The sequence below is a fragment of the Lithobates pipiens genome, unplaced genomic scaffold (genome assembly GCF_037356315.1).
Source record: "Lithobates pipiens isolate NorthernLeopardFrog02 unplaced genomic scaffold, aLitPip1_a1.2 Scaffold_16, whole genome shotgun sequence".
Taxonomy (NCBI): Eukaryota; Metazoa; Chordata; class Amphibia; order Anura; family Ranidae; genus Lithobates; species Lithobates pipiens.
The window spans coordinates 317096457-317112236 of NW_027507748.1; positions in this window are offsets into that span (position 1 = coordinate 317096457).

Below are 15780 nucleotides of genomic sequence, written 5' to 3' on the forward strand. Positions count from 1 at the left end.
AGAACATTTTTGATTCTGGGTGATGCCACCAGCCCAATTTTTAAGCCCCTGTTTAACAGGGGCGTTTAATTACAATTCTTGATGCAATGCTTTGCAGCAGGGCTCATTCCTGCACCACAACTAGAATATAGGGGAGAGGTTGCAGTGTCGTGGCACCAGCACCAGTGCCTAAGGCCCAATTTTTCAGCCCCTGTTCGTTTAATTACAATTTTTGATGCAATGCTTTGCAGCAGGGCTCATTCCTGCACTACAACTAGAGTATATGGGAGAGGTTGCAGTGTCGTGGCACCAGCACCAGTGCCTAAGGCCCAATTTTTCAGCCCCTGTTTATCAGGGGCATGTAATTACAATTCTTGATATAATATTTCACAGCAGGGCCCGTTCCTGTGCCCACCGAGAGTAACTGTGAGGACTTATAGTGTTGTAGCACCAGCACCGCAACCACCAAAGGCCCAATTTTTCTACCACTGTTCAACAATGGCATGTAATTACAATTCTTGATATAATCGTTCACAGCAGGGCGCTCCAGCGCCCACCAAGAGTCACATTGAGGGCTTAAAATGTTGTGGCAACACCAACACCTTGTTTCTTGTTTCTGCAGAGCATATAGGGCAGGCCTCTACTTTTAAACATCCAACTTACAAACGTCTCTTACTTGCAAACGGAAGGGGACAACAGGAAGTGAGATGAAAAAAGACGGACGGCAAAACAAATTATACAGGGGTGATAACCCTTCCCTATGTTTTCCAAAAAGCTTAAAAATATATTTTTTGACTTTTACACTTTAAAAATGTACCAGTTCAAAATTACAAACAGATTCTACTTAACACAACACACCTACACAGTCCCTGTCTTGTTTGCACCGCCTGTATACTGCTGTTCTGAGTATATAGGGCCCTGGGGCCCCACGTCTTTCCTTTTTTTAATATGGGTACGGGGTTCCCCTTAATATCCATACAAGACCCAAAGGGGCTGGTAATGGGCAGGGGGGGCTACCCATGCCATTTTTCTCAATGATTTTCATCCATATTGCCGGAACCAGATATTACATTAAAACCGCAAGCAGTTTTAAATGACTTTTTTTTCCGTTAAATGTCATTTTGTGCAGGGACTGTTCTAAACACGGGAAACACATGGCGCTTCACAGGCATACTATAGACACCCCCAGGCACGATATTTAACCCCTTCCCGCGGAGCGTACGCATATGTGCGTACTCGGCTTCCGGGGGTATACCGGGATGATGCCCGCACCTGCAGGCATCATCCCGGTACGGTTTTTTTCAGCAGGCGATTGGCTATCCAGGCATAACAACGGATGCGGCTAAAAGCCGCTCGGCTGTTATGCCGGAGGAGCGGGAGGTGACGTTCCCCCTCCCGCTGCCTCCCGCCGCTGTTACCGGTGCTCCCGCTCGATCGGGAGCACCGATTAAAATTCTGCTGCCTCCGGCTGCTGGGCAGGGACTGGAATGAAGCCGTAATCGGCTTCGTTCCAGTCTCCTCATCGTAAACACGGAAGCGACGTCATGACGTCACTTTCCGTTTACTCGGCTGCCAATGGCGCCGGTTTAAAAAAAATATCCGGTATTCAGAATCGCCGTTTTCGGCGAACTGAATACATTGAAGTGTAAAGGAGGGGTGGGGGGTCTTTTAGACCCCCGATCCCTCCATAAAGAGTACCCGTCACCACCTATTACTGTCACAAGGGATGTTTACATTCCTTGTGACAGCAATAAAAGTGATCTTTTTTTTTTTTTTTTTAAACAATTTAGTCATTTTAAAATAAATAAAATAAATAAAAAACTAAAAAAAAAATTTTTAAAGCGCCCGCCGTCCCCGCGAGCTCGCAAAGCAAAGAAAACGCATACGGAAGTCGCGCCTGCATATGTAAATGGTGTTCAAATCACACATGTGAGGTATCGCCGCGATCGTCAGAGCGAGAGCAATAATTCTAGCACTATAACTCCTCTGTAACGCTAACCTGGTAACCGTAAAAAAAATTTCAAGCGTCGCCTATTGAGATTTTTAAGTACCGTACTTTGTCGTCAATCCACAAGTGCGCGCAATTATAAAGTGTGACATGTTTGGTATCTATTTACTCGGCGTAACATTATCTTTCACATTACGCAAAAAAATTGGGCTAATTTTACTGTTTTTTTTTTTTTTTATTCATGAAAGTGTCCCTTTTCCCAAAAAGTTGCGTTTAAAACACCGCTGCACAAATACTGTGTGACATAAAATATTACAACAATCGCCGTTTTATTCTCTAGAGTCTCTGCTAAAAAAAATATATATATAATGTTTGGGGGTTCCAAGTACCGTATTTTTCCGTCTATAAGACGCCCCCATGTATAAGACGCCCCCCACTTTTGCAACCCAGAATTAAGAAATCCATATTTTAAACAGGTAAAACAGAACACAGTTTTATTTAGTAATTAACTTTTACATACCAGTATATTATGCATCATATCACTTTATTCAACCTCTGTTGCATCAATGTTCTCTTCTTCATCACTAGTTCCAGACAGAATTCTTCTTTTGCATCATTGCTGTCTTCTGAGTCAGTCAACTGTCTCTCTGCAGCTCTATTCCCATGCTCTTTTGCATAGCTAACTACACTGAGTTTAAATTTTGCAGAATAAGACAGTCTCTTACTTTTATTATTCTGTGACATCTTGGGCTCAAAACGCTCTGCTCTCTGCATCTGCGCAGTCTCCACGTCGAACGGGATCGTATCTGCGCACTCTCCACCTCCTCCTCTACCTCCAGCTGACGTCACTAACATATGGCTCGTGATTGGAGGAAGCCGTTCACAAGCTATGACCATCTAGGCACCCGCACGGCTCTCTCCCAGGCTGACTGACCGTGTATAAGACGCTGCTCGAATTTCAGGCTAACAATTTAAGGATAAAGTAGCGTCTTATACACGGAAAAATACGGTAATTTTCTAGCAAAAAATATGGATTTTAACTTGTAAACACCAAATTCCAAAAATAGGCTTAGTCATGAAAGGGTTAAAGGAATATTTCACTTTTTTTTCACTTTAATTGTCATTAAAATCAGTGCTCCCGCAAAAACGGCCATTTTTAAAACATTTTAGGCATTGACCCATGTCCCCTGGGGCATGAGCCAGGTCCCCAAACCCTTTTTAGGACAGTATCTTGCATATTAGCCATTAAAATTAGCACTTTTTATTTCGAACGTTCGAGTCCCATAGACTTCAATGGGGTTCTAAAGTTCGCATGAATTTTCGGTCCGCTCGAAAGTTCTGGTGCGAACCAAACTGGGGGGGTGTTCGGCTCATCCCTAATCCGTAATGAAGAACTGCAGAACAGTGAATTTCTGACCTTAGAAAGATAGAATATAACGGAAGACTATGTGTTAGAAATGATTGCTGATATTTGCATTGTGACCAACGGAAACTATAGCGGTCACATATGCATTAATAAAACATTGCCTGTGTAGATATTTTGAATATCAAACCAAGGGTGATGTTTTATTTAAACTATGTTCATATAAAATGTTAAACGAAGCTGATATTTAACCAACAAAATAAGAAAATACCAGTGCATCCTTTACAAGGCTACTCTTAAATATATAGTACAGGCAAAAATATGAAAATTTGGTTGCTTATAGATGCTATTGTTATCATGTTGCATTTATAGTAATTATGTTCAGAACTGAAAATGCAATTTGTAAAAAATATTTTATTCATTCTTTTTAATATAAAACATTGCATAGGAATATTTATAGTTTGCAACCAGCAGATGTAGCTCAATGCTCCCATTCCTCATCTGCTAATTTTTACAGGGCAAACTTTACTATTATACTGTTAATAGTCTGTGTTGTAAATAGACCCAACTAAAAGCTCACATTACACACCAAGCTGAATGAATCAGTCTTTAAAGTGGTTGTAAACCCTTACAAACTACTTTGACCTACAGGTAAGTCTAGATTAAGGCTTACCTGTAGGTCCAAGCAATATCTCCTAAACCTATATGGTTTAGGAGATATTTGCCCGAAAACGCCGCAGACAGCGGCGCGCAGGCGCACTGAGCGCGGCATTCTCAGCGGCGGAGCTGCCACGCGTGTCGGCTCCTGTGCGCATGCGCGGGAGTGACGTCATTGCGGCTTCGCCGAATGACAGCGGCGGAGCTGCGAGACCCCACCAACAAGATGGATGCGGCGGACTACAGGGGACAGCGGCGACTTCGCTGGCTCCTGTGTCAGGTAAGTGACACATAATGGGCTACTATGCGATGCATAGTAGTCCATTATGCTTTGCCTTTGCAGGGAATGAAAGAGGAAGTAAACTCATCAGAGTTTACTTCCTCTTTAACCACTTGCCGACCGGCTCATGCCGATATACGTTGGCAGAATAGCATGGGTGGGCAAAACAACGTATTGCCGTGTACACACATATCAGACTATCTGGCGGACTTAGTCTGGCAGACAATGCAAAAGGTGAAACTAAGAACTACAACTTGGTAACATTAGGTGGCTGAGGGGAGGGGAGTAGGATGGGGGAGGACGAGGTAAGGGGAAGAGGAGTGGAGCATACCTGTGATCTGAAGCAGTTTTCTGGGTTCTGCACTAAGCGAGCCATACCAGGGACAGGGTCACTCTGGGGGAAGGTCAGATAAATGAATGTCCTTTATAGGACAATAGTGCCGTCAACCATGCGGGAACGCAGGGATAGTTCTGCTAGCTCCAGCAGTTCCCGGTTCAGGCTGGAAGTTGTTTGAGTCATATCAGACACATGATCCATCTATGGTTTCCATATCATGTCAAAGCGCTCTCTCACACCTCTGCATATTGCTATCCAATGTTCAGCCTCTCTGATGTCATTCACCTTTTTTATCCATTCCGCCCCTGAAGGGATTCAAGACTGTTTCCAATAAATTGGGAGAAGGCGTTTAGCCGCATTTAAAAGGTGAGGTAGGATGCTTTTTTTGTATCTACTAATCGGGATCCAAGGGATGTGCAGGAAATACGTCGGAGATAACAGAATATCTATAGCTAGGATTTCTTTTATTTGTGATTGAATGTCTGCCCAATATGGTTTCATCCGAGGGCATTCCCACCAAATGTGTAGGAGCGTGCCTTTGGGGCCACATTCCCTCCAGCACTGATTGGACACCGAGGGATAGATACGTGCTAAATCGGTCAGTACCCTGTACCAGCGTGATAATATCTTGTAGTTAGTTTTTTGGGTTTTAGATTCCATAGAGCTGGAGTGAGTAAGTTTATAGAGATGTGACAGTTGTGTTGTGGAAAAGTTAAGCTTTAGATCCCTCTCCCATGCCCGTATATACGTTGGTCTAGTGTTTCCAGTGGCAGTGCTTAGTAGGCTGTATATTTTCAAAACCATGTGGGGGATCGGTTCCTCTTCTATAAAAAGTTGCTCAAAGGGCGTGAGAGAGGAAACGTCTCTTATAGAGTGGCCATGGACCTCAAAAAAGTGGTGGAGTTGTCTATACCTCCAAAAGTTCATTTTAGAGCTGCTATGCCTGGACTGCAACGACTCATAGCTTACTAATTTCCCATTACTCATCAGTTTTCCGCAACTGCCGTTACCGTCGTCCACCCTAGGGCCAAAAAAGGCCATTTGTTTGCCTGGTGGGAACCATAGGAACCCCCCCAATGGGGCCAGTGGGGACATAGGGGGGCAGACGTAAGGTTGAGTTTACCCTGTCTCAAGTTGAAAGAGCGTGCACTGTCAGTGGGGAGGCAGTGTCTGATAGTCCTCTATGTTCCGAGACAGCCATGGAGCATAAGCTAAATTCCTCCCCGCCAGCCATTTTCCTAAGGAGATCCAACATTTGGACTGGGTGTGGAACCGCCAGTTAAGGATTCTCTGGAGAGTGATGGCCCTATGATATCTCAAAATATCTGGGATCCCTTAGCCACCTATCATTTTTGAATGCTTTAGTAGCTTCAGGGCTATTCTCGTTTTTCGTACGTTCCACACAAACACTGACAGTGTACTATCTATCTGGGAAAATACGTTTCTGGGCAGGGGGATTGGTATCATCTGTAGGAAAAAAAGTATGCGTGGCAGAATATTCATTTTTATTATGTTAATCCAACCTAGCCATGTAAAAGCGGTCTTGGTCCATTGGGAGAGATCCCTCTTAACTGCAGTAAGTAAGGGGGGAAGTTTGCCGCATAGAGGGTGTCAGAGCGGTCTGTTAATTGTATACCTAATTATCTAATGGAAGATTTGGCCCAGGTAAAGGGAAAAGCGACTTGAAGGCTGGTTGTCAGTGAGGGGTTAGGTAAATAGGTAGTATCTCTGATTTAGAGAAATTGATCTTGAAATTGGATATTGACCCGATCTCTTAAGTTCCCTCATCAGGACTGGCAGCGAGGTCAGGGGCTCTGAGAGGTAGAAGAGCACGTCATCTGCATATGCCGACAGTTTGTGCTCCGTGTTTCCAACCTTCAGACCATTTATATCTGCATTTGCTCTTACAGTACATAGCAATGGCTCAAGCACTAGAGCGAAGAGGAGGGGAGAGAGGGGGCACCCCTGTCTCGTGCCATTCCGAATTGGGAACCAAGAGGAGAGCACTCTGTTTACTTTGACCTGCACGCAGGGAGCAGAGTATAGGGCCATAATTGAGGTCAGCATGCGCATTCCCATCCCCTGGGCCTCCAATACCGCCTGTAGATATGACCAGTCGACACGGTCAAAAGCCTTTTCGGCATCCGTAGAAAGGATTATGTAGGGTTTTTGTTTGTGGTTGCTACAGGCCCAATGTATGAGTTGGATGGCTCTGATAGTATTATCCCTTGCCCCGTTTGATCGGGATGGATAATCTGAGGCATAAGACTCCTAAGCCTATTTGCCAGAACTTTGGCTAGAATTTTAACATCGACGTTAAGGAGGGATATAGGTCAGTAGCTTTGGGGGATCACTGGGTCCTTGTCATCTTTTGGCAGCACTGTGATGTGTGTCAGAAGCGCTTCAGGAGGGATGGGGGTCCCCACCGCAATGGAATTAAAGTAGTTGCACGTATAGGGTGCTAGCAGGGGTAGAAAAGTTTTATAATATGAGCCAGTGTAACCATCTGGTCCAGGGCTGTTCCCTTTAGGCAAGGACTTCACCGTGGATTCTATCTCCCAGGGGGAAATCGGAAGTTCTAGGTCTGCGCATTGATTGGCAGTTATATGTGGGACGCCAGCTGAGGCTAAGTAATCCCGGATGGCAACTGATCTGGGTGTCTAAGTGTCTGGGGGATGTTCAGGGTTCAGATTATAAAGTTGAGTGTAATATTCTTGGAACCCTGAAGGGATTTTGTAGGACTGAATCGAAATGTCGCCAGATGTGGAGCGTAACTTTTGTATATAAGTCTGAGCATGCTTCTTGCGAAGAGCCCTTGCAAGCATGCGGCCGCATTTGTTGCCATGCTCGTAGTACTTGTGTGACAAGTGTCTGGCTTGTTTACGTGTCTGTCGATCTAGTAATCGGAGAAACAGATTTCTCAAGTCGGTCAGCCCCTTCAGCGCCTCAGGGCCTCCGGTTTGTTTGTGTTTAAGTTCTGTCTCTTGAAGGGCGGTCAATACCCTAGTGAAATCTGGTTGATGCATTTTTTTAAGTTTGGAGCCTAAGGATATTAGCTCTCCCCTAATTACTGTTTTATGGCCCTCCCAGATTATGCCCACACTGAGCTCTTCCGAAGCGTTTTCCTTGAAATAATTAGTAATGGCCTCTGACACTTTGGCAGCTACTACTGTATCGTCCATTAAGTTCTCGTTTAACCTCCACGTACAGGCCCTATGGGAGCTGGATGGAATCGTGAGGGCCACACCATCCGGTGCGTGATGTTCCTAATGGATGCGGATTGTAAGAGCTCCAGCGTGGGGTGGTCCATATAGATATGGTCTATGCGAGTATATATATCGTGGATGGTCGAATAGTAGCTGAAGTCTCTATCTGAGGGATGGAGGAACCAACTGTCGAATAGGAAGTGTGTCTGGAGGGACTTGCGGAAATGCTTTAAAAAAGCCTAGGAGCATGAGGGTCGGGAGCTAGATGTGTCGAGTGAAGAGTCCGGGTAGACATTAAAGTCCCCACCCAGGATCACAAAGCCTTCCTCAAATTCTGCCAGTAAGTCTAGAATGGTGTCTATGAAAGTGAGTTGGTTAGAGTTGGGTGTGTAGATCGAAGAAAAAGTATATTTTCTACCCGCGATGTTACCTTTCACAAAAATATAGTGACCCTGTGGGTCAATGCCACTGCCTGTTGGATGAAAAGGGCAGGTCTTGTGAATCGCAATCGGGGTGCCTTTGGAATTAGAGGTAGGGGAGGTGCTGTGGAACCATTTATTAAAGAGATGGGTGGGTAGTCCAGGCAGGGAATGATGGGTGAAGTGGGTTTCCTGTAGGAAAACCACTTGTGCCCCTAACTTCTTAAGTTCACAGCATAATTTGTTTTGTTTCCCTGGGGAGCATAGACCCCGTACGTTATAAGATATTACCTTAAAGAGGGATTCCACCGACAAAAAAAATATTAAAAGCCAGCAGCTATACATACTACAGCTGCTGATTTTTAATAAATTAACACTCACCTGTCCCGGGGTCCAGCGATGGCGCTCGGCTCTCGGCTGCTGCCGTCACCATTCTAGGTGAGGGAATCAGGAAGTGAAGCGAATAGGCTTCACTTCCCGGTTCCCTACTGCGCATGCGCAAGTCACGCAGCGCAATAGGAATTGTCCGCGCTGCCTCTGGGACCCGTGTGTGTCCCAGCAGGCAGCGAGGCAGGACAAGAAGAGGCATAGACTCCCACGGGAGTCTATGCCCGGAAGTGGGTGTAAATACCTGTCTTTGACAGGCATCTCCACCCCCCTCCCCCCTTAAAGGTGCCAATTGTGACACCGGAGGGGGGGAGGGTTCCGATCAGCAGAAGTTCCATTTTAGGGTGGAACCCCGCTTTAAGTGTAGTCATGGAGGATCTGGAAAGCGAGAGAACTGTCTAATGATCGGGCCCGTCCGGTGCAGAAACCGAAGTAGGGTGATGCTCCTGGGAGGAGAAGGAAGGGAGGAGGGAAGGTTAGAGAGAAGATAGTAGGGAAGAAAGGAAAAGCACAAAGAAATATCTGTTAAAACAGCCAAAACACAATAGCATAGCATTAACTGTGATGGTAAATAAAACATCTGTAAGCTAGGTGTGAGATCCCCCCTATTAGAGGGGGGGACCCCAGACTACAGCTTAGTGTCCCAATAGGGGACAATACCCAGAAATGGGTGGCCTACGTGGGGAACGTGTGCCGACATCTTACAGGGTGTTGAGATTTATTGAGATGCACTGACACCAGCACCGTGATAGAGAGCATTGACACCAGCACCGAGATAGAGAGCACTGACACCAGCACCGAGATAGAGAGCACTGACACCAGCATCGAGATAGAGAGCACTGACACCAGCACCGTGATAGAGAGCACTGCCACCAGCACCATGATAGAAAGCACTGACACCAGCACCGTGATAGAGAGCACTGACACCAGCACCGAGATAGAGAGAACTGACACCAGCACCGAGATAAAGAGCACTGACACCACACCAGCACCTTGATAGAGAGCACTGGGACCACACCAGCACCGAGATAGAGAGCACTGACACCACACCAGCACCGTGATAGAGAGCACTGACGCCAGCATCATGATAGAGAGCACTGAGACCACACCAGCACTGAGATAGAGAGAGAGCACTGACGCCAGCACCGAGATAGAGAGCACTGACACCACACCAGCACTGAGATAGAGAGAGAGCACTGACACCAGCACCAAGATAGAGAGCACTGACACCAGAACCGAGATAGAGAGCACTGACAGCAGCACTGATACCAGCAACTCGCTGCGGGACCCAAAAATATGATGCCACTCAACCTCTTCAAATAGTATGTGCATATAGTACAGTGTGCTTTTTTTGTACAAGGAAGTGAGCCAAAGGTAGAAAAAAGGTCTGTGTGCTCGATTAAATAAATCGTTTATAGAGTTATGCATATACATGGTCTACTGGTCACATGTTGAATTCCTCCGAGATCCATGCCTCATTCATTTTTAGAAATGTGAGGTAGTCAACACTTTCGTGAGCTAGGCGAGTGCGCTTATCGGTCACGATCCCTCCTGCTGCGCTGAACGTCCTTTCGGACAGGACACTGGACAAGGGGCAAGCCAACAGTTCCATTGCAAATTGGGCAAGCTCTGGTCAGAGGTCATGCCTGCCCACCCAGTAGTCCAGGGGTTCATCACTCCTCAGAGCATCCACATCGGCCGTTAACCCGATGTAGTCGGACACCTGTCGGTCTAGGCATTCCCTGATGCTGGATCCGGATGACACCTGTCGATGGGTCGACCTCATATCAGAAGTCACCAACACATCTTCAAACCGCCCTCTTCTTGCAGGCGCTGTTGGATTGGTACCCGCAACTCTTTCTCTGGGAGTGGTTATTCCTCCTCTGCCAGCGCACGCAAAAGCAGAATGCAGCAAGGCCTGGAAGTGCTCCATTCTGACAGCCCTCTGTGACAGTGGTAACATTTCTGCCATTTTGTGTTTGTACCGGGGCTCTAAGTACGTTGCCACCCAGTACTGATCCTTGACCCTTATGCTTTTTATACAGGTGTCCCTGTTAAAACACTGGAGCATGAAAGCCCCCATTTGCACTAAAGTGGAAGCGGTGTGGTGGCCTGGCTCCTGCTCATCATCCAGGATAATGTCGTCCTCCTCGTTCTCCTCTCCCCATCCACAGACAACAACAGGGATCCCAGAAAGGTTTAAAGCATGCTCTTCTTGCTCATCCGCCCCGGCACCATCCTCCTCCGACTCCTCTTCAGACTCCTGTTGTTGACTTGTCTCAGATAGAGTAGCCCCCCCTGGGAATTCATCCAGCATTGTGACTTCCTCATCTTCCTGCTCCTGCTCCTCCACGGCTTGATCAATGACATGACGCAATGCACGCTTCATAAAGAAGGCATAAGGTACCATGTCACTGATGGCGCCATGGTTGCGACCGACCAGTTTGGTGATCTCATCAAATGGCCGCAGAAGTCTGCATGCGTTGCTCATGAGCAGCCACTGGCGCGGTGAAAAAAACCAAGCTCCCAGAACCTGTTCTGCCGCAGAGTTCGTACAGGTAGTCGTTAACTGCACGTTTCTGCTGGAGCAGCCTATCAAGCATACAGAAGGTTGAGTTTCATTGCGTCGAGCAATTGCAAATAAGGCGTCTGACCGGCAGATTGTGTCACCGCTGAATATCAGCAAGGCGAGCCATGGCCATGTAAGATCTTCTGAAATGGGATTTTCCTTGCCTGCCGCAAGATGTCCTGGACCCCAGGGTATTGGACAACTAATCACTTCATGACCAAGTTTAAGATGTGTGCCATGCATGGCACGTGTGTAATTTTGCCCTGTTTCAATGCGTGTAGCAGAATGGCACTGTTGTCACACACCACTTTACCAACTATCAAATTGAGCGGTGTTAGCCACTGATCTGCCTGTGAACGCAAGGCTGAAAGGAGTGCAGGGCCAGTGTGGTTCTTGGCTTACAGGCACAACAGACGCAGCACAGCATGGCAACGTCTCACCTGGAATGTCGAATAGGTTCTGGGGATCTTGGGCGGCACAGCTGAAGAGACGCTAGCAGCGGAAAAGGAGGAGTCAGCCGAGGAGGAGAGGGAGGAGGATGGAGTAGGAGGAGGAGGAGAAGAAGAGGCAGGCCTGCATGCAATCCGTGGCGGTAAAACCAAATCTACACGGGTGCCACGGGTTACATGCTTGACGGCTGTCAGAAGGTTCACGCAGTGGGCAGTAAAAGTTATATACCTTCCCTGCCAGTGTTTGATAGACCACGTGTCTGTGGTCAGATGTATCTTGGCACCGACACTGTGTGCCAGAGATACATTCACTTGCCGCTGAACATGGCCATATAGCTCTGGGATGCCCTTCTGTGAGAAATACTTCCTTCCTGGGACCTTCCATTGTGGTGTTCCAATGGCCACAAATTTTCAAAAGGCCTCTGAGTCCATCAGTTTATATGGCAGTAGTTGGCGGGCTATCAGTTCTAACAAGCCAGCCGTCAACCGTTGGGCAAGAGGGTTATCCGGCATCATCATTTTTTTATGCTCGAACGTTTGGCCCACAGAAGCCTGCCTTTTTTCAGAAAAACATGAGGACGGCATGATGGAAGGTGGAGCGGAGGACAATTGTTAGGAGAGAGGAGAAGGGGAAGTAGAAGACGAGGCTGGATGGTGGGAGCCTGGAGTGTGGCTTTGTGTGTTCTGTTGCTCCCACTGGGCTCGGTGATGGCAGCTCATGTGCCTTCTTAAGGCGGTCGTCCCTAGGTGAGTGTTGGGCTTACCGCGACTTATGCGTTGACTGCAAAGATTGCAAATGGCAACACTATTGTCAGCAGACACGTTAAAAAACGCCCACATTGCGGAGCCATGTGCCGGCGTCCTGGGAGCGCCAGAATTGACCGTACATGGTTGATGCCTCGCTCCTGATACATTAGCAGTCTGCTTTGTCCCTCCTGTGCAATCTAAGTTCCACCTGCTTCTCCTCCCTATCTGCTGGTCCATATCTCCCTCTGAACCCCCCTCCTCTTCCTCTCTTGTGGGCACCCACGTGACATCACTAGACACGTCATCATCAACGTCAACTTCCCCAACGCTATAATTAGAGATCTCGGAGTAGGCAGCAACAGCGGGGACAAACCTCCTCCTTGGGCTGATCTGGGTACTGTCGACAGACTGCTGAGGGGCGGTTGTTGCTACCTCCTCTTCCTGATCCAATGCCAAGAATGGCTGCGCATCAGAAATGTCTTGTGATGCATCAGAAAATAATTCCTGTGACTCAAGCGGAAGGTATATGGTGGTGGTGGTGTTGGTTGTAGTGTCTTTGGGGGTGCACACAGCAGAGAGTGAATAGGGTGCAGATTGAGAGGATGAGGAGGGTGCAGAAGAGTAAGGCTGAGTGAGCCACTCAACCAAGTCTGGTGTGTCCTTTGACCTAATCGCACGCACCTTCTGCAATTTGCCACTTTGGCTCAAGTCTGTTGCTCCTGCCCTACCCCTACCACCCCTGCGGAAGGGCCTGCCTCTTCCTCTGCCTGTCATTTTTTAAATGACCCTGTGACAAAAGTCTCTAGAGAAGTGCAGTATGTATGTGGAAGAAGGTATATAACACCCCGCTTCAATCTGTCATTTTTGGGGGGCCACTGTTCTATCACACCAGTTATAATACTTTTTTTTTAATTGCATTTGTCACTCTTTGTAGTATCGCTGCAGAACCACTGAGCAGTCACAATGCTGCACAGTGGAAATGCACTATACTATGCTTTCTATAGGTGCAAGTATTTTATACGTGTATTACACCCCTATATACTGCACACCAAATAGTACACCTATACCAGTCCTTAAAAGGACCTTTGTGGACCTACCCTGTTTCCCCTAAAATAAGACCTAGCGTGATTGTCGGTGTTGGCTGCAATATAAGCCCTACCACCCAAAGAAGCCCTACTCTGTTTCCTCAAAAATAAGCCCTACCCTGAAAAGAAGACCTATAAGGACTTTAACTAGGGCTTATTTGGGGGGTAGGGCTTTTATTGCAGCTATCACCGACAATCACACTAGGTCTTATTTTAGGGGAAACAGGGTAGTAGCTAGTGATTTGCAAACTGTCCCTCAGTCCCTACACTGATAAAAGACAGCTGCAGAATCAATCAGCACTCAACTCAGCAGTCAAGTATAATAGGCTTTCTATATTTGAAAAAATGTATATTATACGTGTACAACCCTATGTACTGTACTCCTATACCAGTCCTTGAAAGGACCTTTGTGGACCTAGTAGCTAGTGATTTGCAGACTGTCCCGCAGTCCCTACACTGATAAAAGACAGCTGCAGAATCAGTCAGCACTTAGCTCAGCAGTCAAGTATAATAGGCTTTCTATATTTGAAAGAAAGTATATTATATGTGTACAACTATATACTGTACACCTATACCAGTCCTTAAAAGGACCTTTGTGGACCTAGTAGCTAGTGATTTGCAGACTGTCCCTCAGTCCCTACACTGATAAAAGACAGCTGCAGAATCGGCCAGCACTCAGCTCAGCAGTCAAATATAATAGGCTTTCTATATTTTAAAGAAAGTATATTATACATGTACAACCCTATATACTGTACACCTATACCAGTCCTTAAAATGACCTTTGTGGACCTAGTAGCTAGTGATTTGCAGACCTAATAGTAATAGCTAGTAATTAAACTGACTGTCCCTGCTCCACACAGCGTCTTGTCCTTACACTGACAAAAGATAGCTGCAGAATCGGTGAGCAGTGCACTCAGGAATCAGCAGCACAGCAGTCAGCAGCAGTGCACCAGAACCCTATATACTGTACACCTACACCAGCCCTTAAAACGACTTTTGTGGACCTAATAGCTAGTGATTTGTGTCACTACAGTCTGTCCCTGCTCGACACAGCAACCTCTCTCTACACTGACAAAAGACAGAATGTAAAATGGCCACCAGATCAGGTCTATTTATAAGGTAGGGGGAATGTCCAATTGTCCATGTGCTGAAGTGTCTCAATTGGCTGTCCTGTACCCCATGATGGATGTGTCATCATGGGTCAAAGTTCTTTCACAATTTAAACGCATATGTCCGCTGCGCGAACAGCGCCAGAAGTCCGCCGGTTTAGCGAATCGTGAACACGCAAAATTCGTTACGAACCGAACCGCAAGGCCATCCCTAGTTGTCTGTTTACATCAATCTACCCATAGAGCTGCACTGAGTTTCAAACCAGGTCCACCTGAAAAATGTACAGGCAGATCTGGTCAGAAAGCCCATGTGAAAGTATCCTTAAGCCTGGTACACACTGAGTTTTTTTCATTCAACTGAAGGGCTGAACGAAAAAAAGCTGTAAGCTCCGGTCGGAGCCGCTGTACTAACTATGTTAGTATAGCGATCTCCTCTGCTGAGCTGTTTTGTTCTGACAGGGGGATGACCCCTGCGCCAGAACACTATTGGCCATTGGCGGAGAGCGCTGATCAGGAATCGATCGGCTGCTGGTTTTCTGGCATGCTCGTCCAATAGAAGTCAGCCAAACGGCCAGCTTCTGTTAAACAGGGTAGCCTTCACACAGGCTGAATGTCGGCCATTTTTTTTTAACCAGCCGATGTCTCCCAACATTTGGCATGTGTGTAGGGGGCTTTAGGCTTTTCTTCCACAAAAAAGGCTTTATGCTTGCTCATTATTGGATGATAAAAGTCAGCACAGCCTCACCTCATTCACTAAGCCATGTGAAAATGTATTTGCAAATGAATATGCTTTGCTGCTTTACTAAATCAGACACACTGTATAATTTATACTATATTATTTTAGCTATAAATGGCAAACATAATGTACTAATCCAGAATAAAGCCAGCAAATTATCATATGGGTTTTCTATTTTTATACAATAAGATAAAGCAAAGGGAAATGATTCTTTGAATGCAGTCATACTGTATTGCCAATACAAAATAATAGGGAACATAGATGTACGGTGGTGACCTCTTTAAAAAAGAGTAACTGGATGTCACTGCCAAGACTGAGGGCTTCAATGTTACAATGAGGACATTTCATGTCATGTCATGTCTTTTGAGTCACCATAGCAGCAGAGGTCAGTCACCACAGTGTGTGCGATTTCCCAATTTTACATTATGGAAGGTGTGGGATAATTGGCATGCATGTCACAGTCTGTTTGTTCCTGATACATCTCTTTCTCATCCATACTGTATAATGTC